At 45.4% G+C, this 20,341-nt stretch overlaps 1 long non-coding RNA gene across 4 annotated transcripts; it reads right to left on the reverse strand.

Annotated features, from left to right (window-relative positions):
- Positions 1-6,589: 6,589 nt before the first annotated feature.
- Positions 6,590-19,933, reverse strand: LOC309612049. Of its 4 annotated transcripts, XR_014234904.1 has the most exons (4): positions 19,837-19,933; positions 17,537-17,692; positions 17,100-17,274; positions 6,590-16,454 (listed from the first exon to the last, which is right to left on the reverse strand). It is a non-coding gene; the product is annotated as an uncharacterized lncRNA (long non-coding RNA). The 4 variants fall into 4 exon arrangements; XR_014234905.1 differs by lacking the exon at positions 19,837-19,933 and having other exon boundaries at positions 6,590-16,424; positions 17,537-19,491; XR_014234906.1 differs by lacking the exon at positions 19,837-19,933 and having other exon boundaries at positions 17,537-19,491.
- Between the last annotated feature and the right edge of the window lie 408 nt (positions 19,934-20,341).

Genomic DNA, 20,341 nt, shown 5'->3' on the forward strand with positions numbered 1-20,341 from the left:
AGCACCTTCACTAGGCCCTGGTCACGTGTATTCTAGGTTTCCCACTCAGAAATTTTAACAGGCTCCCACAGTTGACCAAGAAAGCCTTACCAGTCTACGGCGACAATTCATGCAGTGAGTGATACTGGCCCCGGGTGCGTATGGCCCTGCTGCACGGGCCGGGCCCCGGGGGGGGGCAGCTGTGCAGAAGGGCTGCGCTGAGGGGCCAGGAGGCCCACCCAGGCTGCGGTCCACGGGCGTCAGGGCAGAGCGGCTCACCCGCTGACAAGTGAGCCCCAGTGGACACTGGGCACCTGGTCCTGGACACCCAAGGCTTCATGAGCCCGGAGCCGCCCGTCCTGAGGTGGGTGTCGTCAGAGCCCAGTGATGCCCCTGGGGCAGAACAGAGCAGAACCCCCTACCAGGAAGTTATATACTCAGTAAGAGGCAGGGGCAGGTCCCGATCATAAGCCAGCGCCCTGGACAGGCAACTCGAAACCCTGCACCTCTTTGCACTGACAAGTCCCTCTCAGGACACACCTGTGTCCCCAGGTGGGCTTTCTACCAGCAGCCAAATGGAAGATAAAACCCAGGCTGGATCCACAAATGGGTCAGCCTGGGATGCTGGTGAAGCTGGATGGGGAAAGTGCTGTCCTGTGGCCTCACCCCAGGGAGGGCCTCGCCTTGCGGAGGAGCGACTGGAGAGGAGATGACCCTGGATCCCGGGGGGCCGCAGTCACGTCCAGGAAAGGGGCGCAGGGTGAAGCTCTGTGGGTCTCATGTAGTGACCCTGGAGCACGCCCTGTGGAGGAGTGGACATGCAGAGCGACGGCCTGGCCCCCAGCCGCTCCAGTGTCCACTCGAGGCCATGTGGGCGGCCCTCGGGGGCAGGAAGAGAGGCTGAGGACAGCCCTCCGTGTGGCCCCATCCTTCGATCAGCCAGTGCTGGGCCTCCCTGGACGGATGGGTAGCAGTTTGTCCTGATTTGAGGCTCAGCTTCAGGACACTCAAAGGCAAACCACCTGAAAGCACAAATTCGGGTCTCTGGGGGAAGTTGAAGGTCACACTTACTGGCCCCGTGTGCTGGTCCAGGCGGGGGTGAGTGGGCAGATCAACAGCACCACGTTTCCAAGACCATTTAAGTATCTAAGGGTATATTTATGTTGATCACACGCTTAAACAAGATTTTGAAACACTGGATTAAAATATATTAAAATTAACCTACCTGGCTTTTATTTACTTTTTCAATATGGTTACCAGAAACTTTATAATTTCATGTGGGGCTCATTTTACATTCTTATTGGGCAGGACTGATGTCCAAGTCAGATGAGACACAACTACGTTATTCTGTAAACAGGGGGTTGATACCAAAAAGGTAACAATAACATAGTAGGTAAACTGTGATCTATCTGCTTATTTGTAGCATAAACTGTGACATGTACCTGCACATATGCACATACATTCCATGCAGAATATAATGAAATGTAATGTCACAGTTGGCCCACTCCCCCCGGGGGCCTGTCACTGTCACTCTCCCCTCAGATGGGCTAAGCCTTGGTGTCCACAGTGACAGAGGGGGCAGAGACCCTCCTGGGCTGGTGATGGGAAAGCCGTCCAGATGTCTCCCTTCCTCTGCATCGGCTCCTGTCCACCAAGATAGCAAGTCCAGGCAGCCGCTGTCCGGTCAAAGGCTCGCCCGAGCGAATCCCCTCACGTCCTGTTCTATGAGGAGCCTTGCACACTGGCTCGAGCCCTGGTCTGGCTGGGACAGGACAGAGCCCACCAGGACTCCAGCTGGTGCTGGTCAGAGCGGAGGGGATGGAGTGGACTTAGGGGTGAGGGGAAGCCAGGAAGCGTTTTCAACTGTTAAGAACAGAGCAGAAATAGCCCTAGTCACCCCTGCACCTCTCCTAGACAGGCACTGAAATTAGTCGATCAATCAATCAATCAGTCTTCCTGGAAGAGTATGGTAAGACCCCCTTTACAGTAGATTTCCACACCCGATGTCAGCATTCCTCAAATGCTATTAGCTTTCCGACAACACAGCAAAATCTGGCAAATTAACCTTTTACCACGATCAAGAACTAAAACTGTAAGTGTACCTGCCTTCTTGTCACATCCCAGCTCAGAATGAATCTCCTTGATGACGTTTGCAGCCGTTGCCATTCTGCTCTGGAATCAGGTGCTGACGTTCCCTCGGTGCTTCCTCAGAGCCCATCGCCGCCCCATCTCTGTCCCTCTCTGTCCTCTTCTCTGTCCCTCTCTGTCCCCTCTCAGTCCCTCTCTGTCCCCCCTCTCTCTCTGTCCCCATCCCCGCCTCATCCCCAGCACGTCCCCAGCCCATGGATGCACCTGCTCACAGGGACACCTGCCTGCAGAGCCTCGTGTTTCTAATCATCTCAGACCAGGGAGTTTCTCTCCTTAGTTTTCATGTGAATTGACCCGAATTAACCTTCTTCTAATTCAACTTAGAAACTGATTTCCGCCTCTGTGGAGGTTCTGGAACCTGACAGGAAAGCAGAAGCAGTGAAGACTCCTTGACAAACTGGTCCACCCTGGGCCCACTGTGTCACCAGCATTCACCATCTTAACTTAGTGTCACCAGCCGCCCGGCGGGGACACTCCTGTGAGCTTCTCATTACCGACGACTCCATGGACCAAAAGATTCATTTCCAGATTCCCAGGTCTGGCACTGTGGTCACACACACGCACACACACACGCACACACGGAGCTGAGCAGAAGCATTTGAATCTCTGCGTTTTAGACGCGACTGTGGGCAGGACACTTGTTCTGTGCGTTCTCTGGGGAGAAAGCTGACAAGTCACCTGGCCCTACACCCTGCGGACCCCAGACCAAAGGCAGCTCTGTAGGCCTGGGGAGCTTTCATCACGTTTCTGTTTTCCTGCCAGAGAATAAAGGGAAGGCCAGGTCGTGGCCGTCGGGTACCCCCTGGCCCTGGGCCTGTCTCTGGTCCCCAGGTGGAGACGCCCATGGGCAGCCTGCCTGCTCTCAGGAACCGTCCTCAGCAGGTGTCTCTCAGCCACCAGCAGCTAGGAGGCCTGGTTTCGTGTCACCTCCATTTATGGTGCCCAAGGTCAGCCTGGCCGGCACTCTGAGCTCTGACCAGCCCAGCTGCTGCGGGAAGACAAGTCAGGAGAGGAGAGAGGGACGGGAAGAGGGTGATGTCTGTGGACCAAGGAGTCCAGGTGGCATCTCTGCACCTGTCACCCCGCTCACCTGGTTAGACTGCTGTCCCCCTCACCTGCCTGGGCTCCTGTGTCCTCAGATCACCAGGTGTGTCCTGGGCCCTCCAGGTGCTCTGCGTCCAGGCTGCATCCCTGTCTTGTGATGCGGGGACGGAAACCAACAGTAAGGTGAGCGGCGAGGAGCCTCACGCAGGACAGGAGGCAGGTGCGTACACCCCCGCCCCCCGCCCCCAAGCCTAGCTGTGCAATCTCAGGGCCCCAGCGCAAAATAAAATGCAGAGCCTGTTGTTCAAAAATTATGAAAAATTTCAAGACAGTGACGGCATTAAGAATAATTTCAATAATTAATATGAGTGGGGCCCTTCAAAATGTAGACACCTGGATGGATGAGAATTAGAAATGCCAGCAACATCCCATAAACACATACCTGGGAAACCATTAAAAAATGTAAAGTTAAACCTTGACAATTTGTGATCTTTTGCCAAAAATCAATGCCCGCATGAGCATGCACACGAGTGTAGATTTTACTGCAAAGGGCACGATGTGAGTATTATCGGTGTTATCTTTAAATGACTGTTCAGGGGGCAGCGGAAAATCAGCAGCTTTCGTTATTTTCACCGGAAGCTCCTCGGATGCAGCTGGGTTCAGGGACGCTCCTCCCTCTGTGAGCTCCTCCCCCAGGGCTTGCTTCCTCCGCGAAAGCCTCTCAAGGAACGCGAGATGATCCTCTTCATTTCAAATTGCAGCACAGCCTGTGACCAAAGTCTTCAACATGATTTCCGTAGACCAGTTGTGCAAACCCACTAACAGGAGGAATAATTGTCATGAAAAGTGAAGTCAGAACAGCCCCAAAGCCCGGCTCGGCAAAGGGACCGCTGCTGCCGCTGTGTCCTGGGATGTCCCGGCCATGACACTGAGCGAAGGACTTAAACCCGGATGATGCGGAGTTTCTGACAGAGTCCTGTCTCCTGTTTCCCAGCTCCTTTTGGAAGAATGCTTATTCATCCCATCTTCAGGAAGGTTACGCTTTCTTTGGACTAAGATTTTAGTCGGACTTGCAAACGGGCTTCTAATGATGTCAGTCAAACCCCAGAGCTATACAACTGGGCCTTCCATTAGTTTGCCGAAGGATCAGCTAAAGTGCGTTTTGGCAGAGTGTAAAATTATAATGCAAATGTAAAGAAATCAGATAGTGTATTTATGAGGCTGATTTTTTAATAGAAGCATGTAGTCACATCATTACTTCTGTGAAGCCTTTTGAAATATATGCCCCATATAAATCAGTACCTGACTCAATACTCAATAAATATTTATTGAATGAATATCAATTGTCCTAGTCACGCTATACACACTTGCATTTTTAATACTTGTAATTACACGCATACATTTGACCAGACACAGGTATGTATATTCAATATATACATATGTGTATGTGTGTATATATATATATATATATATATATATATATATATATATATATGCTACATACACACACATTACATATAAAGGTGTATGTGTGTATATAAATATACATATACATTTTGCTCAATATCTAAAATGTTTATATCAATTCAAGCATTTTTGATAATTGCCATGCACAGCTTTACCTCTTATTTAGAACTGGTAGCAGGTTTTAAACAGCACTTCGTGTATCTTGGTTTTCTCCTGATTAGTTTTGATTAATCTTTTAGGGAAAGCTAATGCTCTAGAGGATGTCACTTGCATGTCTGGTTGTTTCTTTCACATTTTCTTTTCCTTTGGTTCTTTAGAAATGTCACTCTCAGAGTTGAGAGTTTTATTTAGTAACTTTTTTTAAAAAAAGAAAGCTCTACTGGAATAAATCACTGTGCCCTTTTGCTTTCAGCCCATCAGCCTCACCTCTGTGATCTGGAAAGAGCACTCTTGCACAGGATGGCGGGTTTCGGGCCCACAGGTGTCTTGTAAGTAATTGCTGGTTCCCTGAGAGCTGACACTCTCCTTCCATTATGCTCTTAATACCCCCACCAGAAAGAACTTCTTTGTTTAGAAAGAGACCTCAACACCTACATGTCTCAAAGAATAACTAATTAGTCCTGGACAAAGAGGAGAAGAAGAACCTGAAGAAGTACACCCAGCAGCTAAGACGTGTGCTTGAAATAGATTTTGCTTTTATAACTGCTATTTAGAAGACTGCAATGTGAATGTCGTTACTTGACAGCAAGATGGATTTTACAAGATAAAAGTTACTATACGACATAATTCTGTTATAACTGATAAGTAGAGCACAGTTCTTATAGGTTAACATATGAGATCTATACAATGAACGTGGCTTGACCTATGTTAACATAACTATGTAACTGGTTTAGAAGGAGTTGCTGAGCCTTGAATGTCAGGTTCTAGGCCAGGTGTGTGGGAGGTCAAGTCACAGACCTTGCTGGACGTTTACCTGCCGTTTGGAGCAAAGGGAACCAAGTTGCATTCCACTGATGCAGTCAAATAGCAACAGAAAGTATCCACCACGGAGTTTAAAACTAGGGTTTGTCAAGTCCTGGGCGCAGCGCCAGGAGCTGCGTGCTGAGCTCACATACAATTTGCACCACACTCCTCGTGTGACCATGACAGACCTCCTGTTAGGTGGGCAGGTGTCCCTTCTGGAAAATGATCACCTTCTAGTTCACATTTCACTTTTGCACGTAAGTGTCTTAACTGCCCAACGAGAACACGCCTATCTTTCCTGTGAAATACCTGTGTGATTCCTTTGCTTGCACCATCCCAGATACTTCTTATAGTCTCTTGAATACAGTAGGTTCAACATTGTTGACTGAATGAAGAATCTCCACTAAAGTACATCCTAATCACTAAATCAAAGATTATAGAAAACTCATAATATTTGATTAGGATGTTTGTTAATTCTCCAATTAACATAGTATTAGTGAAAAAACAGACAATGATCTTTAGATTGGATAGTTCCAAATATACAAATATCTATATACATTTTATCTAATACATAAGAATTTTAATGTAACAATACTTTTAAGAGAAAAAAATAAATAGAAATAAACATCCTCCCTGACTTTGTTAAGAGATTAATTACATAAACCTTGAACGAGACTCCCTCTTTCTCTTTTCCTTGTTACTCTTCTCAGCCTGATGTCTGAGGCAGGGGAGCACGCTGCAGGGCTCCTGGGGGCCCCTGGAAACCTGGGAACTGTGGCCGTGCAGTTGAAACCTAGGGGGCGTTCTCCCTGGGACGCTGTTGACACTCGACATGATTCAGAAGAACTGGACCCCCATACACACACCATTGGCAGCTATACAGTAGGATCGAAAAGAAGTGGAATTCTGGAATGAGAGGGAGAAACCTCTTCCTCCTGTGACATCTTTTTTTTTTTTTTTAAGTATTAAAGTTCAAGATTTTATTAAAAAAAAAAAAACCCACAATTCTGACAACACAAAAACATCTTCCATTAGAATAACCACAGCCTTCTAGTTTGGCCCATCTTTACCAATTATCTCTACGCAACTACATAACAAAAACATAACAACACTTGATAAAGGATAAATAAGCACCGGATGTAGTAAGGAAACTTTGTAGATTATGTGACTTTAAAAAGTGCTCCAACACAGAGTTTTTTTATTTTTTGCAAGATTGAATGAAAAGACACAGGCCTATTATGTAATTCAGTGGTCCATACATAAAGAACTATGAGAGAAATTCCTTCTAAAGAGTGATAAGGAAATGTCTGCACATCTGAAATAATTTGGGACGCTTCCTTGATCTGTCAATGAGGACTTTTGCTAGGTCTTGTAGGTCTCCTGGGACTAAAGTTAGTGTCTAACTTTGCCCTCTCACATTTAGTTATTATTTTTCAAAATAAGGATGTCTATAATTTATTTTATAACACTTTGGTATTCTCAGTATGATACTATTGATATATATGTGCCAGTTAGTTTAACCTTTAATCCTAGGAGCTGTCCAGGAATGCACAGAACAAGGCAGTCAGCTGGCATTGTATTTGAAAGGGTCATACCCCAGAGTCTTGCAGAGTCAACTGCAAGTGCTTTTGATTTAGGTAGATGTATCCACAATCAACACTTCAATTATTATCAAACTGACTATAGGAGATTGGTCTTTATTGATGAGCTAGTGTCTAGTCAATTATTATGGTGGATGTATCAATGGGTTCCCTTTGGTGAAAACAAAGGCATTGAAGGATATGTAGATGAGCTAATGTAGTTAAACACTTCTTAGTCTAAATGGACTGCATGGAAGATTCCATTGAACCTGTACCTCATAGAGATGAGGCCCATAGTTTTATCCCCAATCATTCTGTATCCAGACCCTTGATTAGGAGGATTTCTGATTGAAAGATGCTGATTGAAGGCACAGAAGCCTGCCTCTAGAGTATTGCTATGTCCACCTGAAGTGAATGTTGCATACAAAGTGTGGTCAAAGTATCTAAAATGACAGAGACTCATGGTTTCATTGAGTTTACAGAACAGGTTTTGCTCTTGATTTTCTAATAAATGTTTATCTGATAAATATCAGACTGTCTGATTGAATCTAGACTTGGCTTGCTTTCATTATCACCTGGTAGTGAGGCTGTAGGGAGAAGTTCTCTCTCTGAATCTTCCTGGGTGTCCACCATTATCTTATTATGTGTCTGGGTCTGTCCAACCAGGATGAGGATGTTGGATGAGATGACAGACAGGCAGAAGTTAATCAGAATTATGGACCTCTTAGAGCATATGTACCTCCATAATGCTGCACAGACAACTGCTAGGGTGATCAAGGCCAAGCAAGAAAGGCCACTGCCCACAATTAGGGTAACTGAAGGTGTACTAGACGATTCCATGATTCTTTCTCTAGGTTGCTGAGCCAAAATGGCAAAGGTAGAGAGACGATCACGTAAGCATTTCACATGGGATGCATTGGTAAGCACAGTTTTACATCCCTGGGTGGACCAGGTTCCCAAAGACTCGTTCGTTTTTGAGTCATCCCATAACACACAATGGGGATTCAAAGTACCATTAGCCAAATGAGCTAGTTCTACCTCCAGGAACGAATCAGTTGTCTTGGGTTCAGGCCTTATGGTGACCAGGATGATTTTGGAATTAACGACAGTATAATTTCTCAGAGTGGGCAAAATTAGATCTAAGTTTTTGTACAGGACGGCTCCAAGAACAAAGACCGATGATTCATCTAATTCTTTTGATGATACGGGAGTAAAGATGCTCTTCGGAATGACCACCCTGTCTTCTGAGTTCCTTGCCCAGTCAACCATGCCCTTTCATCCTTTCATTGGGAAGTTGATGTCTGTTAGAACAGAGGCTGCAGGAAGCTTCTGAATGCTAGCCACTACATTTCCAGTCATTAAGTATGAATTCTGAAAGTCCATCATCCCCATTCCAACAATGTGTATAAAATCTTCAATCACCTGCATTAACACTATTGAGCCCGGATAAATCTTTTGTGCATCTTCCCATTTTTCCTTGTTGTCTTCATCTGGAAGGTTGCTAACTATTTGAAAGAAGTTCTGGACACCATCAGATGCAGGCATGTAACTTGCCCTTTTAAACGTGTCTGTCACATTCCTGAGGATTTCCACGGACATCAGAAGATTGCCTGCATAGAAGTTTTTCCTCTGAGTTAAATCCAGCAATGTCTTGGTGACCTGGGACATCCCATCACCTGCCAGCATTCTCCACCCCTTCACAAGGTGTTCTTTGATCTGCTACTGTTGGAGGGTCTCCTGCAGAGGCGGGGGGTTGCTGTGGATCACTGTGGGGACAAGGACACTGGCAGCAGGAGTTCTCTCCTGTGACATCTTTACACGCACATCTTCTGCTGACAGAGCTTCTCATCACGCCAGCTGAACGGGAGAGGTCCTGAGAGTAACCAGCTCCATCGCTGCAGAGCTGGCAGTGAAGAATGGATGCAGATGCAAAGCCAGAAATTGATAACTGGGATAAGTGGCATACCCATGAAATGTTATAGGGGGCGTAGCAGGGCCAGCATGACACCCTAAAGTGATATGAGTCTTGTTCGGATACTCTCTTCAGGTTGTGGTTTTACTTGCCTTGTAGCATGTCTTGTAATTTTTGGTTAAAAGCTGGACATGATGTATTTGGTAAGAGGAGCGGAGGTAATCAGGCTTTCAGCATGAAGTTTTATGTTAATCTGGCAAGAATCTGGGCTGTGTTTGCTGTTCGCATAGCTGTCAGTGCCAGGGGTTTCCGTTTTCTCTAATCTCATTTTTTCCCCTATTATATTAGGATTTCTCTAAAAATCCCTTCTTAAATAGAGTCAGTGTCTTGAAGCTCTTTCAGCTGTGACCTACTGTTGTTTCACTGCACCCTTGCTGGTGTGTGGTCAGGTGTGGGGAGAGAGAGGGACAGTCCACAATTTTATCATCAAATCTCAGGCTTGTAAGTGTCCCTGGGCTGTGACCTTCAGAAGAATGTCTTAACCTTTGCCCCCCTCCCCCTTACATAAACCAGAAAGGCTGGCAGAGGCCACAGATGTCTACATGTCTAATTGCCCTTCCCCCAAGTCACATAATGTTCTAGCAAATCAGTCTCCCTTGATGGCAGACTTTCCTCTTCCTCCTGGTGGAAGCATGGGTGGATTTTCTCCTGTCTTCACCTTGAGGACAATGTGGTTCCTGGAAGTAAAACGTTTGAAAGTGTGGGGCCCCCAAGGCTGGGCCCCAGGAGTTTCTAACTCCTGATTTTGTCCACACTCAGCACCCAGCAATTTGCCAGTCGACCTTTAAGGAGGCCCATCAGTTCATGGCTGCGGCAGTGACTCTGATCCTTGTAAGTGGATTTGGCTGTGATTCTCTGTGTTCACCAGTCTCTCCAGTTTAGGGGTGGGGCTTTTCCTGTGACCTCAGTTCTTTGATGCAGCTGAAGATAATCATGGGTTTTCAGCTTACTCACTTTTTTGCTGTTATTGAGGACAAGAGTGATGGTGTCCAAGCTCTTTACCGGTTGGAACAGGACTGGATGAGCAGAGCAGGTTAAGGTAAATAAGACACCAGCAGCATCATGAAGTGTAGACATTTGAGATCACTGACTCAGAGTCACACTAACTCAATGCTTGCTGAGTATGGATTTGGACTCATTTCTCAAAACTCCACTTGGTGCTCTTTCTCTTAGCACTCCAACATGCCTGGCAATTGCAGGGAGAAATGTAGTCCTTGAGGGCAGAATTTAGTGTCAGCGTTAAATGGGATTAGTGCTCAACTACACGAGGGCCCAAGACGAATTCATCCAGTCTTCCTCTTGTCAAGCTGGCAGAATAATTTGTGCAAGTGCTCATAAAGGTGTTCGCAAGTGGAGTTTGATGTCTTGTGCTCATGGAGTTATCCTTATCAACGAGGCCATGGAACTAATGAATCTGTAGCATCGTTGTACAAAATCGGTGCAGCTGACAGAGTCTCTGCAACCTAGACTTTGTAATCTAAGATGGACAGTTTTGAGGCAGTCAAGGATGCTGATTGTGAGCTGTGGTCCAGCAGGAAAGAGAAGGAAGAAGTCTCAGGAGTGGGGTGCTTGGCAGGTGAGTTTGCAAGGAGAATGCGTTCTCTCTTCTACAATTAGCCAAGGAAGTTGAGGAAAGACACAGAATTTTAATGGTTGTTCAATATAGGTCAAGCCCAGTCAGAGTTTGATTTGTGCTGAAGGCTATTTTGAGAACAAGAGAACAAAAAGCATGCGTGGTATGATTTCTAGAGAAGACAGATTTTACAGTAGGTTTCTAGCACCTGTCCTCAGAAGTGACTGTGTAAAAGGAAACCTAAGGAAGAGGGGGGGCAGCACCCATGTTGGGTGAAGACCTTGAGTCAGTCAGGGGTCTCAGCAAAATCCAAACTCTGCCCTTGAGTTCTGAGACCTCGGGGGGAAGTCAGTTTCAGACTCTGCGAGGCATTTAATTGTCTTTGAAGTGGGGCCACACGTGTGCCTGCCTCATGTGGTTGGTGCTAAGGGTTAAAGAGGCAACTGGTAAACCTTGGAGAAAGCCTTCCTGTTCTCAGAATGAGACACATCTCCACATATATTTTCTTGTGAAAAAAAATTCTTTTTCACACTCATCCATCTGAAACTAATCTTTGCTATGACGTTAGGTAGAAATTAATTCTATTTTTCTCTAGTGATTTGAAGCCCACCTGCTCTCAATCTACATGTGTGCAGAGCAAACATTTCTGAATTTTTACACTGAGTCTACTTTAACTTAGTTACTATAGAAGTAAAGTAAGTCTACTGTCTGGTTAGCCAATTGACTTTCCTGGTTCTGCTTTTTCAAATGTTCCTTTGCTTAAATTGGACTCCTGTACTTCCATATAAAATGTTAGCCTCACTTTCACCCGTTCTACACATTTTAATATTTCACTGAATGCACAGATTAATTTGGGGGAAATTAACATTTTTTAGAATACTGAGACTTCACCACCATGGTATATACCTCCATTTATGTATGTTATGCATTCAGCAATTATGTAATTTTCTCTAAAAAGACCTTACATATCTAGTAGATGTTGGGCTTATTGAGAGGTGCCACATAATATTTTGTTGATACATGGTATTTTTTTTATCACTGGCCCTTTCTGGAATATAATAACAAATTATGCTTTCTTGTGTATGTTTACTTTGAATACATTCATCTGTTGAGCTTAACTCTTATGGATCATTGTAGAAAGTCTCGAATTCTCTTCATAATTCTCTTTTCTTCAATCTTATGGATTGTTAGAAAGGGAAATGTCATTCCTTCCTTTAAGATACACATGCCTCCAATTTTGTCCTTTAATTTCATGGCCAGTGTACAGTATTCAACATTAGCCATGATAGAGTTTATCTGTGCCTTGTTCTTGACTATAAAGGAAATACCTTTTTAAAAAACTGAGCATAACACTGGTAACCTTTAGAGAAAAGAACTTCAAAGTTTCACCATTGTTATGTTTGATTATTTTCCCTTATGAATATCCCTTATCAGGTCAATGCCATTCCTCTCTATTCCTATTCTGCAAATAAAAGCTCCCTTTTGTTATCAGGAATAGGAATTAAATGCTATTGACAAGTTTGTTTCTGAACCCTTTAGATAATCCTAAGGTAATTTTTCATGTTGCTCATGTGGTACTTGTTAAGTAATAGATTTTCTAATATTTAATCACACTTGTCTTCTTTGGGATAAACGCAACTTGGTCATGGTTTATGCACACATTACTAGATAATATGGGTACACTGTTTTTTTTAAAATAATTTTTGCATTTAGATTTTTAAAGATTAATTAACAATTATCTTCTTTAGTAAAGCTTTATTTGATGTCAAAGTTTTGCTAGACATACGGAATTATTTGGCTAGTTTTATGTCTTCTTGTTTTGTCAAATCATTTGTTTGAGATAAAGATGATTAATTCCTTAAAGTTTTGTTCCCCTCCACCGTAACTGTAAATAAAGCTTATCCATTTTTTTCAAGGTGGGGGAAATTTGGGCCGCTAGCTGGAGGGGACTACTTTGAGGTAGCACTTAGATTTACGTGTCTTACTTCTTCTTACTTATGAAATCGTACACATTTATATACATTTAAAAAATCAGTTGCATATAATTATTCAAACTATTGCTAAGAGTGTGTTAATTGCTTTCATTACTGTCGATTTTTACCTTACCCCAGTGGTTCTCAAGGAGGGTCCCCAGCACCACCTACAAACTAGTCACAAATGAAGGCTCTCAAGCTTAACCCAAACCTACAGAACTAGTAACCCTGGGGGTGGACCCTGCAATCTGTTTTAACAAGCCCTCCAAGTAAACATGATGCACACTTAAGGATGGAAACCTCTATCCCCTCTGTATTCAGATCCTTGCTTCAGGGGACTTTTGTGTCCTCAGAATGTCTCCCCTTCCCCCTCCCCCATTCCTCTTCCCTCCCCCGCCCCCCCCCCCGCAGCCTCCTCCCTTTTTAACCTCATTAAAACTGTGTGCCTATATGATTATTCTTTGCAATAATTGAGTCTGGTAATGATAACCGTGTGCAGATTATTTATTTTCAATTTCACAATTTTCTGTTTTTGTCTTTATTACTTGTGTCTTTTCATTGTCTTTGTTGTTCATTTTAAGTATAATAGAGTTGAAGACCTAACCCACCAATTATCAGTTTTTTAATTAATAATGTGCTGTCTACATTTAAATTTGAATTATTAAAATTAAAAATTTTAAACTTTAGTTCTTAGTCACACTAACCAGATTTCAGGGGTTCAGAAGCCACATGTGGTCAGTGGCTACCACATCGCACAGCCTGGAATAGATTATTTCCATCATTACACAAGTTCTTTTGGATGGGGGTGAAATACATTAGTTAAAGCCATAAAATAGCCTTTAAAAGTGAGGTGGATGGACCTAGAGTCTGTCATACAGAGTGAAGTAAGTCAGAAAGAGAAAAACAAAATACCGTATGCTAACACATATATATGGAATCTAAAAAAAAAAAGGTTCTGAAGAACCTAGGGGCAGAACAGGAATAAAGATGCAGATGTAGAGAATGGACTTGAGGACACGGGGAGGGGGATGGGTAAGCTGGGACGAAGTGAGAGAGTGGCATGGACATATATACACTACCAAATGTAAAATGGATAGCTAGTGGGAAACATCCACATAGCACAGGGAGATCAGCTCGGTGCTTTGTGACCACCTAGAGGGGTGGGATAGGGAGGGTGGGAGGGAGACGCAAGAGGGAGGGGATATGGGGATATATGTATATGTATAGCTGATTCACTTTGTTATACAGCAGAAACTAACACACCATTGTAAAGCAATTATACTCCAATAAAGATGTTAAAAAAATATATATATATATATAACAAATCTTTAAAAAAAATCATATTGTCTGTATCCCACAGATTTTCCTATATGTTGATTTTATCATCACATTTTCCAAGTATTTCATACTTTTGATTATGATTATTTTTTTAACCTATGAGCTTTAGTGAGATATAATTCACTACCATAAAGTAACTCTGCACTGTGCAGATTAGTAGTTTTTAGTATATTCAGAGTTGTGCAATCATCAGCACAGTCTAACTTTAGAAGATTCTCATCACACACAAAAGAAATTGCTTGGTCACGAGCAGCCCCTCCACCCCGCCCGCCCCTCCCCCAGCCCAGGTAACAACCATCCACCTGCTGTCTCTCTAGACGTTTCTGGTCTGGATCCTCCCAGGACCGGAACCATACAACACGCAACCTTCCGCTGCTGGCTTGTCAGTAACAAGATTGTAGCAACTTGTCAGCGAGTGATTCACTCTTTCCCTGTTGCTGACCAATATTCCGTCACGTGGATGCACCACGTTTGTTATCCTTTCATCAGACGGTGGGCATTTGGACTGCGTCCGACTTTTGGCTGTTTTCTGTCCCTTCAGTGTGTATCCGGGTGAGGAGCTGCTGGGCTGCCCAGTACACTTTCCGTCCCCACGGCAGCGGGTGAGCCTCCAGGCTTCGGCGCATCCTCAGCGCCACGCTGCTGTCTTCCATCTTAGCCGTCCTCACAGCAGCTAACGGGCACACCTTTGTGGCTTCAATTTGTTTCTCCAGTGACTAATGATATTGACCATCTTTTCGTGGCTTACTGGCCATTTGAAGGTCTTCTTTGGAAAAATGTTTGTGTGTCTCCGTTCCTTCACCTTCTGGGCAATGTCTGGTCTGTGGGTTGATACTGAAGCAAGAGAGTTGTGCTTTGCCCCCATTTCAATCAAATTCCGACTTCTGTCCAGGGAGAACATAATTCATTTCAAAGAACTGAATGTTAATTTAAAAATTAAAAAGTAATTCAAGCTGGGTAAATACAGCAACTTTAACTTTCACCATCCTCTCCATTATCCTCCAGTTTTTTGGGGGGACCATATTCCTCCATTCGTCTGTTCTCCAATCCCCACTTCCGCTGACCAACAATCAGTTCTCTGCATCTATGAGTTTGGTTAATTTTGTTGCTGTTGTTCTGTGTTTTAGATTCCACACATAAGTGAGATCATATGACATTTCTCTTTCTCTGTCTGACTTATTCCACTCAGCATAATGCCCTAGAGGCCCATCCATGTTGTCAAAAATGGCAAGGTTTCATTCTTTTTTACGGCATATAGACGCCACCATTTCTTCACCCATTTATCTGTCTACGGCCGCTTAGTTTGCTTCCACATCTCGGCAATTATAAATAGTGTTGCTAGAACATGAGGGTGCAGATATCTTTTTTAGTTAGTGTTTTCATTTTCTTCAGATACATATCCAGAAGTGGAATTACTGGATCATATGTTAGTTCTATTTTTAATTTGTCGAGGAACCTCCGTACTCTTTTCCATAGTGGCTGCATGCGTTTACATTCCCGCATATCCAGATTTTGGTATTGGTACCGTATTAACAGTGTTGGAGCATGTTTAGACACTACGAGCCAATAGATACCACGTTCTCTCCTTTATATCCACCATATAATCTTAGTTATAAAGATAAATATGCATTTCAGGCTCATATGAATCCTAGGCCAATGTCTCATCCTTTTGGTTGTTTGAAGCTTATTCTTCTTTAGATTTCTAGGGAAACCTTCACAAGAAATATATACACTAAAAGAAAAGATACGCTAGGTTATGCATGCTTATAGCAGCCTGTGGCCTTCATGTTGGAATTCTCCCTGCAGAGGGTGATGAACTTAGCTCACAGTTTCTCTCTTAAGGATCTGACATGTGCTGCTTCACTGTCTTCTCCAAAAAAGCCTCATGACCATCTGGTCTTCATTTCCCTGCATATTATCACCTAGATGCTCAACTGTTTTTCTTTGTTAATCCATTCGTTTTATAAGTGACTTTGGTTCTGGTCTTTCTGGATTGATTTTTCCAGGTGGACAGTATAGCCTAATAATAAGTTTGAAGACTTTTATTTTTAAATTTATGTATAATTTGCTTGAAGTTTTGTGTTTAATCTGTCCGATTGTTATTTTTAATCTTCAGAGACTTTTATCATGCCCGTCTGCCATATCTACCATTTTTTCTCAGATCTTTTCATTTCTTCATGTCTTCTAATGGATTTAAGTTTTCTGTGTCTCTGCCTGAAGCCCTTATTGAAGACGATGCACTCGTCACGGGCACTTTAACATTCATCTTCACTGGGCTTCATAGACGGTGTTGCTATCAGGGTAGAATGAGGCGTGTTTCTTTCCAAACTTTAAGGTCCTGTGATGCACAACTTCTCCTAATTCAGCTCCAGCTTCAGTGTAAAGCCCTTTGTCAGATGCAATGGGGAAACTGGCTTCTTAAGGAACTCACAGTTTTATTCAAGATCCAAGAAAAAAACCAAGTGATAATTTGAAAGTTAGACACAGTTATAATCAAGCACTGACTGTGTTGTGAATGCAACATTTCAGTGAAGTGAGCAGAGAATTTTATGATAACGCAGACCATACCTCTTCACGCCTTCAGCAAGGGCAGAGGGGACGGAATTCGGTGTCTGTGAGGATGTAGGTGTTGCACGAAAACTGCTTTGTCCGGGGCCCAGCACGGTCAATAGTCTCCTCCACACAAGAACCCCCCCCCCCCCTCTCTCTCTCTCTCACACACACACCCACACACACCCACACACACACACACCCACACACACACACACACCCACACCACACACACACACACACCACACACACACACACACACCCACACCACACCCACATACACACACCCACACACACCACACACAAACACCCACACACACCACACACACACACACACACACCACACACACACCCACACACACCCCCACACACACACACACACCACACACACACACACACCACACACACACACACACCACACACACACACACCACACACACACACACACACACACACCACACACACACACACCCACACACACACACACACACCACACACACACGTGTGCCTACCTGGCTTTCTGGGCAGAGACAAAGGAAGAACCAGGGTAGAGTGGAGTCTGGAAGTACATCACTTTGGATGCAGAAGTGACTTCACAACCAGCTGAGGAATCGCTCCTTCAGGATCTCACTTCATAAATAAGGGAACAGGTTGAGGAAGTGGCACGTCTTACTTCAAACCACATGCCTGGTCAGCATCAGAAAAAGAAAATGAGATGAAATATCATCTGTTATAGTTCTTGAATGACATTTATCCAAAGTGGGGAATAAAATTGATGCAGAAAGAAATCTCTCCACCCCATTCATTTCGCCATTATTACCCTCACACCATAAGTGAGGTTATTTATACTCTAGATGCACAGATAACGCCTCCTTTTGCCCATCAGTACTGTATTCTCCATGGAGATTTTATATACATGTTAATGCAGTAAAATGCATACGTGACGCGCCTGTGCCTTCGGGTCGGGTCTGAGTGGGCTCTCGCACGGGACACGGTGACACGGCACAGGTGGTTGGTATCCTCGCATGGCTTCCAGGAGTGCATTTTCCCATCTCTCTCCTTCCTCCTGTGATTCATTTCCCTGCCGTCTCACCCAGTCTCATGGCTGTAAGAACGACGTATAAGCTGATGCCTGAGAATGTATCAGAGGCCAAATCCCAGATGCCATCTTAAGAGCCTTGCTTAATTAGCTTCAGCACAACATATTTTCTTATCTGTCTCCCTCTAATTTTAGCACGACCTGCTACGGCAGTAGAATTTTAACTTAGACCCACAGACACGTTGCATAAATTGCTAATTCACGAGCACTTCCTGGGAAAAAGCCTGCTTCCCAGGAATGCCCTCAGCGTGGAGCGCCCCTGGGTGGCGTGATTGCAGGGGAGGTGGGTTGGTGACGAGCTGGGTGGACGGCACAGAGAGGCTCAGGCCCATTTCTACTGCTTCCCCGACGAAGCAGCTCAAGTGAGAGGCCTGAGAACAGGAAGAGCAGTTTGAATGCAAAGCAGTTAGAAAGGTAGGCAAGGGCGGTTTGGGGATGGTGAGTAAAAGGGTCAGAAGAATTCCTGCTCTCAGCCTCCGTGGCTGGATGTTTACCTGTAGGTTCCTGGTGTGTGAGTGACACCCACACACCTGTAGCTCTGGTAGCCTCGTCCTCCCTGCTGTGGGAACAGCTCGGGGTTTCCCGCAAGCTCCTAGGACGAGAGCCGCCTGGGGTCCCGGGAGCTTACCACTTTCCCGACCTTTCCCCGAGGTTCCGAGCCTGGGGAGTCGCAGCCATCGTTCTGCTCTCTTCCCTGGAGAGTGAGTGGATCTGGAGGAGCGAGCCTGCGCCAAGGGCAGCGCAGGAGGGTGAGGGGCTCATTTTACAGCTCACCTTGTATCTTTGCTCCTCTTAGCACCCCCAGTTCTTTAGGGACTTAGACATTAATTAATGTAAATACTCTTAAATCAACACATTAATAAATATGTTTATCACTTTTTAAAATAAGAAATTGATTTTTTCAGTTATTCTGTCTTTCTTATTAATAAAAACATAGATTAAATTTCAATGGTATATAAGAAAGTACGTTTAGTGGTGATTTTGAAGTTATAGAAAAACATGCCAAGAAACAATTTCACAAGTTAATGAAATGCAGTATTGAACTTTAGACAGTTATAATGCACAATGAATACCCATGTTCAAAAAGATTATTATGACGATTCATGCATTTGCATTATTTATAAAAATGTAAGCATTTTGTTTTATACTGCTTCACACAGAATCTATTTAGTTTGCTTATGCATAAGTTAAAAAGTAACACAATCCATTTATAAAGTATGATCTTTAACAATGAAAACTTTAAAATATGCAATTTCACCTACTTTAGCCTATGTAGACACAGAATCAGTGAATTAAATTCCAAAATAAATTAGTTTTGGGTGCTTCTATTAAGGACTAACCCAACTTATGCCAAACAAACACCTGAATTTCCTTATGTACAAGGAAAACTATGAAAGATGTAATAGTGCAATTAAACTAAAAATAAATAAGTAATACTTGAGGTGGTTTTCAAATTAATTTAACGGTTGAGCCATTAAAAGCTATCTTTTTTAAACTGTCTGTAGGCAGAAAGTATCCTGAATGAAACGTGAACTGCATGAAGGACGGTTTCCTAAGCAAATAAAGGCAAGCTCCCCAGGGCCGTACACTGTGCGTGTGAGCTAAGCACCCAGCTCTCATCAGCTTTGCTGCAAAGGCTTGAGGCGGGGGACAGAGCTCCGGGTGCAGGCGACGGAGCGTCCCGCGTCCCTGAGGTCCCCGGGGCCTCGCTCAGCCTCCTCCTGTGAGGCCCGCGCATCCCCCAGCGTAAACCCCCTGCGCTCAGGGCGGAGCCGGGGCCCATCGCCCAGATGGAAACATGGGGGCTGCGGGCGGGCGGTGGGGGGGGAATAACCCAGACAGAGGAGGGGCCTCGGGAGGACCTGTACGGACCGCTCACTAAACCCGCCAACGCCAAGTGTTCTAGGCGTTTCCTCATCTAGGCCCAAGTGCCAAACCCATCTCAGGGAGGTGTCCCTCGTGCCCGGCGGGTCAGCCCGGCCTCTCCAGGCGGGATCACACCCACGGGGCGCCTGTCGTCCTAGCGTTTATCACCAGGAAACACATCCGTTCGCTCATCCCGCGTCCCTGGAACGTGCGGCCCGAGAGGGTGCTCGCTACTTGCTGGAAGACGACGCCTCCCGTCCAAACACGTGCTCCTCTTCGCTCACCTGCCGCCTCCCCGGGAGGGGCGTGAAGCCCCCAGGGCGCCGCCGCGCCTCCCCGCCTCCCCGAGCCCCCAGGGTTCTCTCCGCCCCGTCCCTTCCCGGAACCTTCCCGGGCCCTTCTCGCGAGAGCCGAGCTGCGGGGCTGCTGTCGCCGAGGGGCGGGGCTGTTCTCCCTGCGGGGCGGGGCGGGGCGGGGCGGGGCGGGGCGGGGCTTCCGCACCGCTCGGCCGCCCACCGCGTCCCCGGCGGAGCGCCCCGGGCACTTCCCCGCCGGCAGGGCCGACCGCTTCAACCCTCTGCCCGAGTCCCGCCGAGCCCGACGCCGCCTTCACTCTGAGCTTCGCACTCGTTTCCGTCCCACGTCCGGCACGTGGGCGCCTGGAGCGGAGGGTTGTCTGTGCGCGTCCCCGGGGCCGCCGTGGTGCCTGCCCCAGCCGGTCCGCGATGGCGGAGGGAACGGACGGACAGGCGAGGAGGGAGGAGGGCGCGGTGAGCGCTGCTTTTCCTC

Source organism: Balaenoptera borealis (genome assembly GCF_965194805.1).
Source record: "Balaenoptera borealis genome assembly, chromosome: 15".
NCBI lineage: Eukaryota > Metazoa > Chordata > Mammalia > Artiodactyla > Balaenopteridae > Balaenoptera > Balaenoptera borealis.